We start from the raw sequence: 13,283 nt of genomic DNA, 5'->3' as shown, positions 1-13,283 counted from the left end.
TGAAGTTCGGTACACTTACACTTACCGCTACCCTGGCCACGCCCCTGTACGTGCAACCTGACCTGCTTATGCAAACTGGCATCAAGCACAGCCAATGGCCTACCGCATCGGAATTGACAAGGCCCACGTGACTCTGCATATAAGCCAATAAACGTCTCAGGGAGGTGGTTTTTTTTGGGGAGAGCTATAGTTGAGGTGCGGTGCGTTCAGTTCTGCACGTCGTACATTGGGAATAAACCATTAACATATTTACAAATTCCTGTCCTATTATGTTGTGTATTTCAAAGTTCACCGCGAAGCACTCTTTTGTCGTTCTACAATAGACCCCATATTATGGGATAGTTGCTAGTGGAGGTGGAATAAACGTACATTAAATGATCTGACATTTGACACCCCTATCCGTACAGTGTGAAATGGTTGAACTCGGCATGCCATGAGCAGAGTGTGCATGTGCACGTACGAAGGATGCAAGCGCGACAGTCTGATCTGATGTTGACTTCCCAGAGGAGGGCGGTAAGGACTAGGGATATTTAATTATTGACGTAGTGGGAGTGTAAAATTCACTGGCAATCACTAACAAATTCATATACAGTAGTCCCTCATTTTCCGCGGGGGTTACGTTCTAAAAAGAACCCGCAATAAGTGAAATCCGCAATGTAGTCATCTTTATTTTTTTTTATTATTATACATGTACATAAATGTTTTAAGGCTGTAAAACCCCTCACCACACACTTTATACACGTTTTAACAGTCAGGCATTAATCTAAATAGATTGTTTCAGTATTATAGAATGAAACCAAAGATCAAAACCTTTTCAGAACTAAACATTTGTTGGAGAAATATAAATATATAGTACGTACAGTAAACGTTTTCCTGTTAATAATGTTAAGGCGTGCAGGTCGAGGAAAGAGCCGCTTGGAGTGCAGAAGAACAAATATTCTACTCGTGCTGTCTTTAGCCTCTCATGCTGTTTTATTGGATAGCTTAGCACAGCAGCGGCTACATGTATCAACAGGAAGAAACATAACTCAAAAGGGACGTGACGTGTCTGCTCCTACAAAATAAAAGCCTCTTTTTACACAGAGAATAAGAGCGCTACAAAACAAACGCTTAACAAATAAACATGATAGCTTTTAGAAATAACGAATTTAATTTTAATGATCAACCTACAAGGTTTAACACATGAGAAATGATTAATAGCGACTCGCGCGTATTTCACAGTTCCTCCGACCGCGCCTCTTCGTCCTTGGCCACTTCAAGGTGCGTTCAAGTGCAAAAAATTGCATTAAAACTCTGCGAAGCAGCGAAGTCGCGGAAGATGAACCACATTATTTCGAGGGACTACTGTACACGTAATATCATTGTTAAATTACAATTTACATTTTAATATCCGTATCATTTGAATTTATTTTAAAAAAGAATGTGAAAAAGATTAGCATTTAAGAACTTACCTGCACCGTTCATGCACTATAATAATATTCGGCCACAACATGTAGGAAAGCCATAAATGCACGACATATTATAATTAAATCTTATTAATTATAATTAATTATTACTTTTGAATACACACTTTTTTCCTTTTTTTTATAGGGCTATAAATGACGTGACGGACACGTTGATATGACTTACGGTGTAGACGTTGTTGCAGCCCTCGGCGTCGAAATAAGTGCAGGGAGTCACCAACGGGTGTAGTTGCTTTACGTACTTTATTCAAGCACCGTGAAACTAAATCATCAAACAAAAAACATAACCACTTGTCAGCGTATACTGCATTTAGGGTTGAGGTTAGGGTTAGGGACTTGCACCGCTAAAGTGCTATTTTTCCCGTCCGCTTACGCATAAAGTGTCTCCATTTGAGTGTTTTGACTATGGTGTCTTCTGCCTCCATTCATTGTCTATGTGGAGCACTATACCAGTGAACACTTTCCCCCTGATGAAAACAGTGGCTGTTTCGGTCCACCAGGGGTCATTTGAATCAGGCCTTTTTCAATAATCTTTGTTAATAAGACATGTTACTTACACGTTACTTACACGTTATTATGCGTATTAGTAATGAATATGAAGCACGCTTTCGCCGTAAGACCCCTTTGCAGTATCAGACCCTAAACATACCAACTTATTGAAACTATTTTTGTATGAAATTTTATGAATATTAACACATAAGCATATGAAGCACGCTTTCGCCGTAAGACCCCTTTGTAGTATCAGACCCTAAACAGGCTAACTTATTGGAATAAATTTTATTATTTATTATTGAAATTTTATGAAAATATTAAAAACTCAACTTCGCCACAGGAAGTGCAATTGAGCTGTATTATACACTAACTCCCCTAACCGTTTAATGTGATTTTATTAATAATCTATCTGCTGATCTTCATTTGGTGCTTTTATGGAAACTAGTAGTACACTAGAAACTCATTTCCTTGATGTAAATAAGGCGGATCCGACCGCTGATCGCAGCGCCGTGCATGAAGATGGGAGACGTGATCATATTCATAAATCATAATTTTTTATTAACAGCAAAAAAATACAGTAATACCGCGGTCGTAAGTACACGTTAAGGACAATCTTGTGCATTATCCGTACCCGCTAGTACTTGCACATCGAAGACGATATTTTCAAACCAGCGCAGTCCCTCGGGAACAGCTGAGCTGACGGTGGGGGGGTTAACTAAGCATTGTAGAGTCACTGCATACAGTAGAGATGTGGATTGTTGTCATATTTCACGCGGCGTGTGCCCTGCAGGGTACAAATCCGGGACCGGGGCCCTTCAGGGTAGAAATCCCGCGACCACTTCGACTTACCTCCATAATCTGGACAATAATTACATCGTAGCAAGATTACAGACAGTTGACACAAATGAAGTACACGTGTTTGCAAGAATAAACTTTAATACACAGAATATTGAACTGTACGGGTACTCCAAGGCTGGACGGGTTCTCAACAGCAAGAGGGGTCCACAGCAGGACGGGTCATCCAAAGGCTGGACAGGTCGTCCACATGCAGGTCGGTACTGCACGAACGATCTACAAAATCTGGACAACCATTCCGTGCTAGCAAGATTACAGACAGTTGATTATACACAAATGAAGTACAAGTGTTTGCAAGAATACACCTTAATACACAGAATAGACTGTAATACACAGAACAGTGAACTGCACGGATCCTCCACGGCTGGACAGGTGGCAGGACGGGTGCTCCAAAGGCAGGAAGGATCCTCCAAGGCATCAACTGTCGAAAAAAGTAGTAACCGAGTCATCCTGGAAGTATGTAACCATATTAAATAAATATGCATTTATGTATTTTAATAATAAACCAAGTCAAGCAAGTACAACGGCGTCAACTGTGTACTTAATACGCATCGGCTGGTCCAAACACATATTGCACCCGAAGACCGTACCCAGCGGTTTCCTCCGCGGCGCACGGCGGCTCCTCAAATCGGCTCGGCCGCCTCTTGAGCGCCTAAACCCGGCCGCCTCGCCCACGAAGCCTCTGCGGTTTCCTCCGCGGCGCACGGCGCCTGGCGTTCCGTCACCCTTAAAGTATATTACGATCTTAAACAGATATGTATTTTAATAATCAAACGAGCCAAGCAAGCGCAAGGGCGTCAACTGTGTATTTAATACGCATCGGCCGGTCCAAAAACACATATTTCTGGAAGCCGTCTCGATACGTAGCACGATATATAAACGTGTATTTCCATAATAAACAAGTACACAGAACAGCAAAGGCGTCAACTGTGTATTTAATACGGCCGGTCCAAACACTAACACATAAAGCTGTGCGATATACTTTTCGACCAGTTGGGGGCACTCGAAGACCGCAGATGCGGCTCCCCTCGCCCAGCGATTTCCAGCTCAAAACCGTGTCGGGCAGGATTTGGAGTCGCCTCGTCGAAGACGACTCCGTTACCCAGCGTGCAACGGGGGTCGCGCATGCGCACGACGAACCTAGACGCCTGGCCAATGCTAAGGCCGCCGTACACGGCGAATACAAGCTATTAAAGATCGCTGAACGCCTCGTCTTCATCGTACACGAAACACAACGCAGGAACCCGTCCCGTACCATCTCCAAAGTGTCGCAATTTAAGGGTATTACCTTTGATTGGCGTCCGCCGTTTTCCCGTGAATAAGACGTCACTTCCGTTGCTAACGTTAACGCCGTACGCGGAGGGTAAAAGCTATCAAAGATCGGCTAACGCCTCGTCTTCGCCGCAGTACACAAGCACACCGGCTGTACCGTCGACGTAATCCACGAGATCGGCCGCGGCGGGCACCGAAATGTCATAAATTATCCATCTTACCTGCGCGTCGCTTCGGCGGAGTCACACTCTTTTCGCGGAAAATACTTACGTCACTTTCGTCGGCGGCCGGTCCGCGTTTTTCGTGGAATATATGTACGTCACTTAAAGCGCCGGGCCCCTGGGCTGCTGGGAAACGGAGTCCGCCGGTTCGACTTGTTGACATGGCCACACACAGTCTGCTCTTTGGCCCTCATTTGGCTTCCCATGCCGCTGCGGGCCTGAAAACAGCACCGGGCCATCTCCGTGATGTGTAGAATCAGAATCTGGAGGAAGTGTGTCGCTGGCACCTTCCATACAGGAAGTAGCTTTGGCTACGTGCCAACGCCTCCAAACTCTGGATTCCGGTTCAGAGGCGTCAGGCGAGGGCCTCCTGAAAATTGCAAGTCGTTCGGTGCTACGGGGGCCCAGCTAAGCGGCCCCAAATGGCTGAAAATTCCACGCTCGATGGCCCGCCACGGGCAAACGACAAGGCCGAGAGAGGTCAAACCAGTGCACAACCACTCCACCTTCACCAGAGAATAACATATAAAAAATTCTGCCCAATCGCTCCAGGGAAGAGAGAGATTGGGAAAGAAAAGTCAAAACTCTTTGAGCAAATGTCTCATCAGCTTGTAACTCGGTACACTTATAGATGACACATAGGGCTATAACCGAGGTGACGGACAGGTTGATGTGATTTACGGTGTAGACGTTACATGCGTGCAAAGCTTTATTTTTGCCATATCTCGGGAAGGGAAGGTCGTAGAGAGACGCGGTCGGGACCGGCGTGTTCAGCGTGGCCGAATTATGTCGGGTAGACCAGGTTTCCAAGTCTCTACAGCGTACCGTTCTCGCGATAATTCGAAGAAAATGAATGGAGTTTTGGACATTTCCGGTTTCCGGTTTCATTCCAGAAACGGCCAAAAGATAAAATGCTGCCCTCTTGTGGAAACATGGCGCCGCTACAGTGAACGTCAGAAGTTTACAATCAGCATAAATATACACACAAGCAAATGTCTCATCAACTTGTAACTCGGTACACTTATAGATGACACATAGGGCTATAACCGAGGTGACGGACAGGTTGATGTGATTTACGGTGTAGACGTTACATGCGTGCAAAGCTTTATTTTTGCCATATCTCGGGAAGGGAAGGTCGTAGAGAGACGCGGTTGGGACCGGCGTGTTCAGCGTGGCCGAATTATGTCGGGTAGACCAGGTTTCCAAGTCTCTACAGCGTACCGTTCTCGCGATAATTCGAAGAAAATGAATGGAGTTTTGGACATTTCCGGTTTCCGGTTTCATTCCAGAAACGGCCAAAAGATAAAATGCTGCCCTCTTGTGGAAACATGGCGCCGCTACAGTGAACGTCAGAAGTTTACAATCAGCATAAATATACACACAAGCAAATGTCTCATCAGCTTGTAACTCGGTACACTTATAGATGACACATAGGGCTATAACCGAGGTGACGGACAGGTTGATGTGATTTACGGTGTAGACGTTACATGCGTGCAAAGCTTTATTTTTGCCATATCTCGGGAAGGGAAGGTCGTAGAGAGACGCGGTCGGGACCGGCGTGTTCAGCGTGGCCGAATTATGTCGGGTAGACCAGGTTTCCAAGTCTCTACAGCGTACCGTTCTCGCGATAATTCGAAGAAAATGAATGGAGTTTTGGACATTTCCGGTTTCCGGTTTCATTCCAGAAACGGCCAAAAGATAAAATGCTGCCCTCTTGTGGAAACATGGCGCCGCTACAGTGAACGTCAGAAGTTTACAATCAGCATAAATATACACACAAGCAAATGTCTCATCAACTTGTAACTCGGTACACTTATAGATGACACATAGGGCTATAACCGAGGTGACGGACAGGTTGATGTGATTTACGGTGTAGACGTTACATGCGTGCAAAGCTTTATTTTTGCCATATCTCGGGAAGGGAAGGTCGTAGAGAGACGCGGTTGGGACCGGCGTGTTCAGCGTGGCCGAATTATGTCGGGTAGACCAGGTTTCCAAGTCTCTACAGCGTACCGTTCTCGCGATAATTCGAAGAAAATGAATGGAGTTTTGGACATTTCCGGTTTCCGGTTTCATTCCAGAAACGGCCAAAAGATAAAATGCTGCCCTCTTGTGGAAACATGGCGCCGCTACAGTGAACGTCAGAAGTTTACAATCAGCATAAATATACACACAAGCAAATGTCTCATCAGCTTGTAACTCGGTACACTTATAGATGACACATAGGGCTATAACCGAGGTGACGGACAGGTTGATGTGATTTACGGTGTAGACGTTACATGCGTGCAAAGCTTTATTTTTGCCATATCTCGGGAAGGGAAGGTCGTAGAGAGACGCGGTTGGGACCGGCGTGTTCAGCGTGGCCGAATTATGTCGGGTAGACCAGGTTTCCAAGTCTCTACAGCGTACCGTTCTCGCGATAATTCGAAGAAAATGAATGGAGTTTTGGACATTTCCGGTTTCCGGTTTCATTCCAGAAACGGCCAAAAGATAAAATGCTGCCCTCTTGTGGAAACATGGCGCCGCTACAGTGAACGTCAGTAGTTTACAATCAGCATAAATATACACACAAGCAAATGTCTCATCAGCTTGTAACTCGGTACACTTATAGATGACACATAGGGCTATAACCGAGGTGACGGACAGGTTGATGTGATTTACGGTGTAGACGTTACATGCGTGCAAAGCTTTATTTTTGCCATATCTCGGGAAGGGAAGGTCGTAGAGAGACGCGGTTGGGACCGGCGTGTTCAGCGTGGCCGAATTATGTCGGGTAGACCAGGTTTCCAAGTCTCTACAGCGTACCGTTCTCGCGATAATTCGAAGAAAATGAATGGAGTTTTGGACATTTCCGGTTTCCGGTTTCATTCCAGAAACGGCCAAAAGATAAAATGCTGCCCTCTTGTGGAAACATGGCGCCGCTACAGTGAACGTCAGAAGTTTACAATCAGCATAAATATACACACAAGCAAATGTCTCATCAACTTGTAACTCGGTACACTTATAGATGACACATAGGGCTATAACCGAGGTGACGGACAGGTTGATGTGATTTACGGTGTAGACGTTACATGCGTGCAAAGCTTTATTTTTGCCATATCTCGGGAAGGGAAGGTCGTAGAGAGACGCGGTTGGGACCGGCGTGTTCAGCGTGGCCGAATTATGTCGGGTAGACCAGGTTTCCAAGTCTCTACAGCGTACCGTTCTCGCGATAATTCGAAGAAAATGAATGGAGTTTTGGACATTTCCGGTTTCCGGTTTCATTCCAGAAACGGCCAAAAGATAAAATGCTGCCCTCTTGTGGAAACATGGCGCCGCTACAGTAAACGTCAGAAGTTTACAATCAGCATAAATATACACACAAGCAAATGTCTCATCAACTTGTAACTCGGTACACTTATAGATGACACATAGGGCTATAACCGAGGTGACGGACAGGTTGATGTGATTTACGGTGTAGACGTTACATGCGTGCAAAGCTTTATTTTTGCCATATCTCGGGAAGGGAAGGTCGTAGAGAGACGCGGTTGGGACCGGCGTGTTCAGCGTGGCCGAATTATGTCGGGTAGACCAGGTTTCCAAGTCTCTACAGCGTACCGTTCTCGCGATAATTCGAAGAAAATGAATGGAGTTTTGGACATTTCCGGTTTCCGGTTTCATTCCAGAAACGGCCAAAAGATAAAATGCTGCCCTCTTGTGGAAACATGGCGCCGCTACAGTGAACGTCAGAAGTTTACAATCAGCATAAATATACACACAAGCAAATGGCTCATCAACTTGTAACTCGGTACACTTATAGAAGACACATAGGGCTATAACTGAGGTGACGGAAAGGTGGGTGTGACTAAGAATGACGACGTGATGGACGTGTAAAGGTTTAATTTCGTCATATCTCAGGAACGGAAGGTCGTACAGAGGCGGGGGTTGGACCGGCGTGTTCAGCATAGCCGAATTATGGTGGGTAGACCCACTTCTCAAGTCTCTACAACGTACGGTTAACGCGATATTTTGATTTCAAATGTTTGGAACATTTCCGGTGTTATTCCAGAAACAGCCACAGGAGGGCGAATGCGGCCGCTTCAGTGAGCGTCTGAAGCTGACAAAAAGCATAAATATGCACACAAATAAATGTCATAACAACTTGTAACTTGGCACACTTATAGATGACATATGTGGCTGGAACTGACGTGACGGAAAGGTGGCTGTGACTAAGAATGACGACGTGATGGACGTGTAAAGGTTTAATTTCGTCATATCTCAGGAACGGAAGGTCGTACAGAGGCGGGGGTTGGACCGGCGTGTTCAGCATAGCCGAATTATGGTGGGCAGACCCACTTCTCAAGTCTCTACAACGTACGGTTAACGCGATATTTTGATTTCAAATGTTTGGAACATTTCCGGTGTTATTCCAGAAACAGCCACAGGAGGGCGAATGCGGCCGCTTCAGTGAGCGTCTGAAGCTGACAAAAAGCATAAATATGCACACAAGCAAATGTCTCATCAGCTTGTAACTCGGTACACTTATAGATGACACATAGGGCTATAACCGAGGTGACGGACAGGTTGATGTGATTTACGGTGTAGACGTTACATGCGTGCAAAGCTTTATTTTTGCCATATCTCGGGAAGGGAAGGTCGTAGAGAGACGCGGTTGGGACCGGCGTGTTCAGCGTGGCCGAATTATGTCGGGTAGACCAGGTTTCCAAGTCTCTACAGCGTACCGTTCTCGCGATAATTCGAAGAAAATGAATGGAGTTTTGGACATTTCCGGTTTCCGGTTTCATTCCAGAAACGGCCAAAAGATAAAATGCTGCCCTCTTGTGGAAACATGGCGCCACTACAGTGAACGTCAGAAGTTTACAATCAGCATAAATATACACACAAGCAAATGTCTCATCAGCTTGTAACTCGGTACACTTATAGATGACACATAGGGCTATAACCGAGGTGACGGACAGGTTGATGTGATTTACGGTGTAGACGTTACATGCGTGCAAAGCTTTATTTTTGCCATATCTCGGGAAGGGAAGGTCGTAGAGAGACGCGGTTGGGACCGGCGTGTTCAGCGTGGCCGAATTATGTCGGGTAGACCAGGTTTCCAAGTCTCTACAGCGTACCGTTCTCGCGATAATTCGAAGAAAATGAATGGAGTTTTGGACATTTCCGGTTTCCGGTTTCATTCCAGAAACGGCCAAAAGATAAAATGCTGCCCTCTTGTGGAAACATGGCGCCGCTACAGTGAACGTCAGTAGTTTACAATCAGCATAAATATACACACAAGCAAATGTCTCATCAGCTTGTAACTCGGTACACTTATAGATGACACATAGGGCTATAACCGAGGTGACGGACAGGTTGATGTGATTTACGGTGTAGACGTTACATGCGTGCAAAGCTTTATTTTTGCCATATCTCGGGAAGGGAAGGTCGTAGAGAGACGCGGTTGGGACCGGCGTGTTCAGCGTGGCCGAATTATGTCGGGTAGACCAGGTTTCCAAGTCTCTACAGCGTACCGTTCTCGCGATAATTCGAAGAAAATGAATGGAGTTTTGGACATTTCCGGTTTCCGGTTTCATTCCAGAAACGGCCAAAAGATAAAATGCTGCCCTCTTGTGGAAACATGGCGCCGCTACAGTGAACGTCAGAAGTTTACAATCAGCATAAATATACACACAAGCAAATGTCTCATCAACTTGTAACTCGGTACACTTATAGATGACACATAGGGCTATAACCGAGGTGACGGACAGGTTGATGTGATTTACGGTGTAGACGTTACATGCGTGCAAAGCTTTATTTTTGCCATATCTCGGGAAGGGAAGGTCGTAGAGAGACGCGGTTGGGACCGGCGTGTTCAGCGTGGCCGAATTATGTCGGGTAGACCAGGTTTCCAAGTCTCTACAGCGTACCGTTCTCGCGATAATTCGAAGAAAATGAATGGAGTTTTGGACATTTCCGGTTTCCGGTTTCATTCCAGAAACGGCCAAAAGATAAAATGCTGCCCTCTTGTGGAAACATGGCGCCGCTACAGTGAACGTCAGAAGTTTACAATCAGCATAAATATACACACAAGCAAATGTCTCATCAACTTGTAACTCGGTACACTTATAGATGACACATAGGGCTATAACCGAGGTGACGGACAGGTTGATGTGATTTACGGTGTAGACGTTACATGCGTGCAAAGCTTTATTTTTGCCATATCTCGGGAAGGGAAGGTCGTAGAGAGACGCGGTTGGGACCGGCGTGTTCAGCGTGGCCGAATTATGTCGGGTAGACCAGGTTTCCAAGTCTCTACAGCGTACCGTTCTCGCGATAATTCGAAGAAAATGAATGGAGTTTTGGACATTTCCGGTTTCCGGTTTCATTCCAGAAACGGCCAAAAGATAAAATGCTGCCCTCTTGTGGAAACATGGCGCCGCTACAGTGAACGTCAGAAGTTTACAATCAGCATAAATATACACACAAGCAAATGTCTCATCAACTTGTAACTCGGTACACTTATAGAAGACACATAGGGCTATAACTGAGGTGACGGAAAGGTGGGTGTGACTAAGAATGACGACGTGATGGACGTGTAAAGGTTTAATTTCGTCATATCTCAGGAACGGAAGGTCGTACAGAGGCGGGGGTTGGACCGGCGTGTTCAGCATAGCCGAATTATGGTGGGTAGACCCACTTCTCAAGTCTCTACAACGTACGGTTAACGCGATATTTTGATTTCAAATGTTTGGAACATTTCCGGTGTTATTCCAGAAACAGCCACAGGAGGGCGAATGCGGCCGCTTCAGTGAGCGTCTGAAGCTGACAAAAAGCATAAATATGCACACAAATAAATGTCATAACAACTTGTAACTTGGCACACTTATAGATGACATATGTGGCTGGAACTGACGTGACGGAAAGGTGGCTGTGACTAAGAATGACGACGTGATGGACGTGTAAAGGTTTAATTTCGTCATATCTCAGGAACGGAAGGTCGTACAGAGGCGGGGGTTGGACCGGCGTGTTCAGCATAGCCGAATTATGGTGGGCAGACCCACTTCTCAAGTCTCTACAACGTACGGTTAACGCGATATTTTGATTTCAAATGTTTGGAACATTTCCGGTGTTATTCCAGAAACAGCCACAGGAGGGCGAATGCGGCCGCTTCAGTGAGCGTCTGAAGCTGACAAAAAGCATAAATATGCACACAAGCAAATGTCTCATCAGCTTGTAACTCGGTACACTTATAGATGACACATAGGGCTATAACCGAGGTGACGGACAGGTTGATGTGATTTACGGTGTAGACGTTACATGCGTGCAAAGCTTTATTTTTGCCATATCTCGGGAAGGGAAGGTCGTAGAGAGACGCGGTTGGGACCGGCGTGTTCAGCGTGGCCGAATTATGTCGGGTAGACCAGGTTTCCAAGTCTCTACAGCGTACCGTTCTCGCGATAATTCGAAGAAAATGAATGGAGTTTTGGACATTTCCGGTTTCCGGTTTCATTCCAGAAACGGCCAAAAGATAAAATGCTGCCCTCTTGTGGAAACATGGCGCCGCTACAGTGAACGTCAGAAGTTTACAATCAGCATAAATATACACACAAGCAAATGTCTCATCAACTTGTAACTCGGTACACTTATAGATGACACATAGGGCTATAACCGAGGTGACGGACAGGTTGATGTGATTTACGGTGTAGACGTTACATGCGTGCAAAGCTTTATTTTTGCCATATCTCGGGAAGGGAAGGTCGTAGAGAGACGCGGTTGGGACCGGCGTGTTCAGCGTGGCCGAATTATGTCGGGTAGACCAGGTTTCCAAGTCTCTACAGCGTACCGTTCTCGCGATAATTCGAAGAAAATGAATGGAGTTTTGGACATTTCCGGTTTCCGGTTTCATTCCAGAAACGGCCAAAAGATAAAATGCTGCCCTCTTGTGGAAACATGGCGCCGCTACAGTGAACGTCAGAAGTTTACAATCAGCATAAATATACACACAAGCAAATGTCTCATCAACTTGTAACTCGGTACACTTATAGATGACACATAGGGCTATAACCGAGGTGACGGACAGGTTGATGTGATTTACGGTGTAGACGTTACATGCGTGCAAAGCTTTATTTTTGCCATATCTCGGGAAGGGAAGGTCGTAGAGAGACGCGGTTGGGACCGGCGTGTTCAGCGTGGCCGAATTATGTCGGGTAGACCAGGTTTCCAAGTCTCTACAGCGTACCGTTCTCGCGATAATTCGAAGAAAATGAATGGAGTTTTGGACATTTCCGGTTTCCGGTTTCATTCCAGAAACGGCCAAAAGATAAAATGCTGCCCTCTTGTGGAAACATGGCGCCGCTACAGTGAACGTCAGAAGTTTACAATCAGCATAAATATACACACAAGCAAATGTCTCATCAACTTGTAACTCGGTACACTTATAGATGACACATAGGGCTATAACCGAGGTGACGGACAGGTTGATGTGATTTACGGTGTAGACGTTACATGCGTGCAAAGCTTTATTTTTGCCATATCTCGGGAAGGGAAGGTCGTAGAGAGACGCGGTTGGGACCGGCGTGTTCAGCGTGGCCGAATTATGTCGGGTAGACCAGGTTTCCAAGTCTCTACAGCGTACCGTTCTCGCGATAATTCGAAGAAAATGAATGGAGTTTTGGACATTTCCGGTTTCCGGTTTCATTCCAGAAACGGCCAAAAGATAAAATGCTGCCCTCTTGTGGAAACATGGCGCCGCTACAGTGAACGTCAGAAGTTTACAATCAGCATAAATATACACACAAGCAAATGTCTCATCAACTTGTAACTCGGTACACTTATAGAAGACACATAGGGCTATAACTGAGGTGACGGAAAGGTGGGTGTGACTAAGAATGACGACGTGATGGACGTGTAAAGGTTTAATTTCGTCATATCTCAGGAACGGAAGGTCGTACAGAGGCGGGGGTTGGACCGGCGTGTTCAGCATAGCCGAATTATGGTG

The 13,283-nt window shown here is 45.8% G+C and overlaps 1 long non-coding RNA gene across 1 annotated transcript; it reads right to left on the bottom strand.

Annotated features, from left to right (window-relative positions):
* Positions 1-2,873: 2,873 nt before the first annotated feature.
* On the bottom strand, positions 2,874-4,379 carry LOC137894266 (uncharacterized). The gene is made up of 3 exons (XR_011105476.1): positions 4,304-4,379; positions 3,401-3,536; positions 2,874-3,231 (listed from the first exon to the last, which is right to left on the bottom strand). It is a non-coding gene; the product is annotated as an uncharacterized lncRNA (long non-coding RNA).
* Positions 4,380-13,283: the final 8,904 nt, after the last annotated feature.

Source organism: Brachionichthys hirsutus, chromosome 5, assembly GCF_040956055.1.
Source record: "Brachionichthys hirsutus isolate HB-005 chromosome 5, CSIRO-AGI_Bhir_v1, whole genome shotgun sequence".
In the NCBI taxonomy this organism is placed as follows: Eukaryota; Metazoa; Chordata; class Actinopteri; order Lophiiformes; family Brachionichthyidae; genus Brachionichthys; species Brachionichthys hirsutus.
The sequence above is the reverse complement of the archived record's forward strand: the minus strand, read 5'-3'. Positions and strand labels throughout refer to the sequence as shown.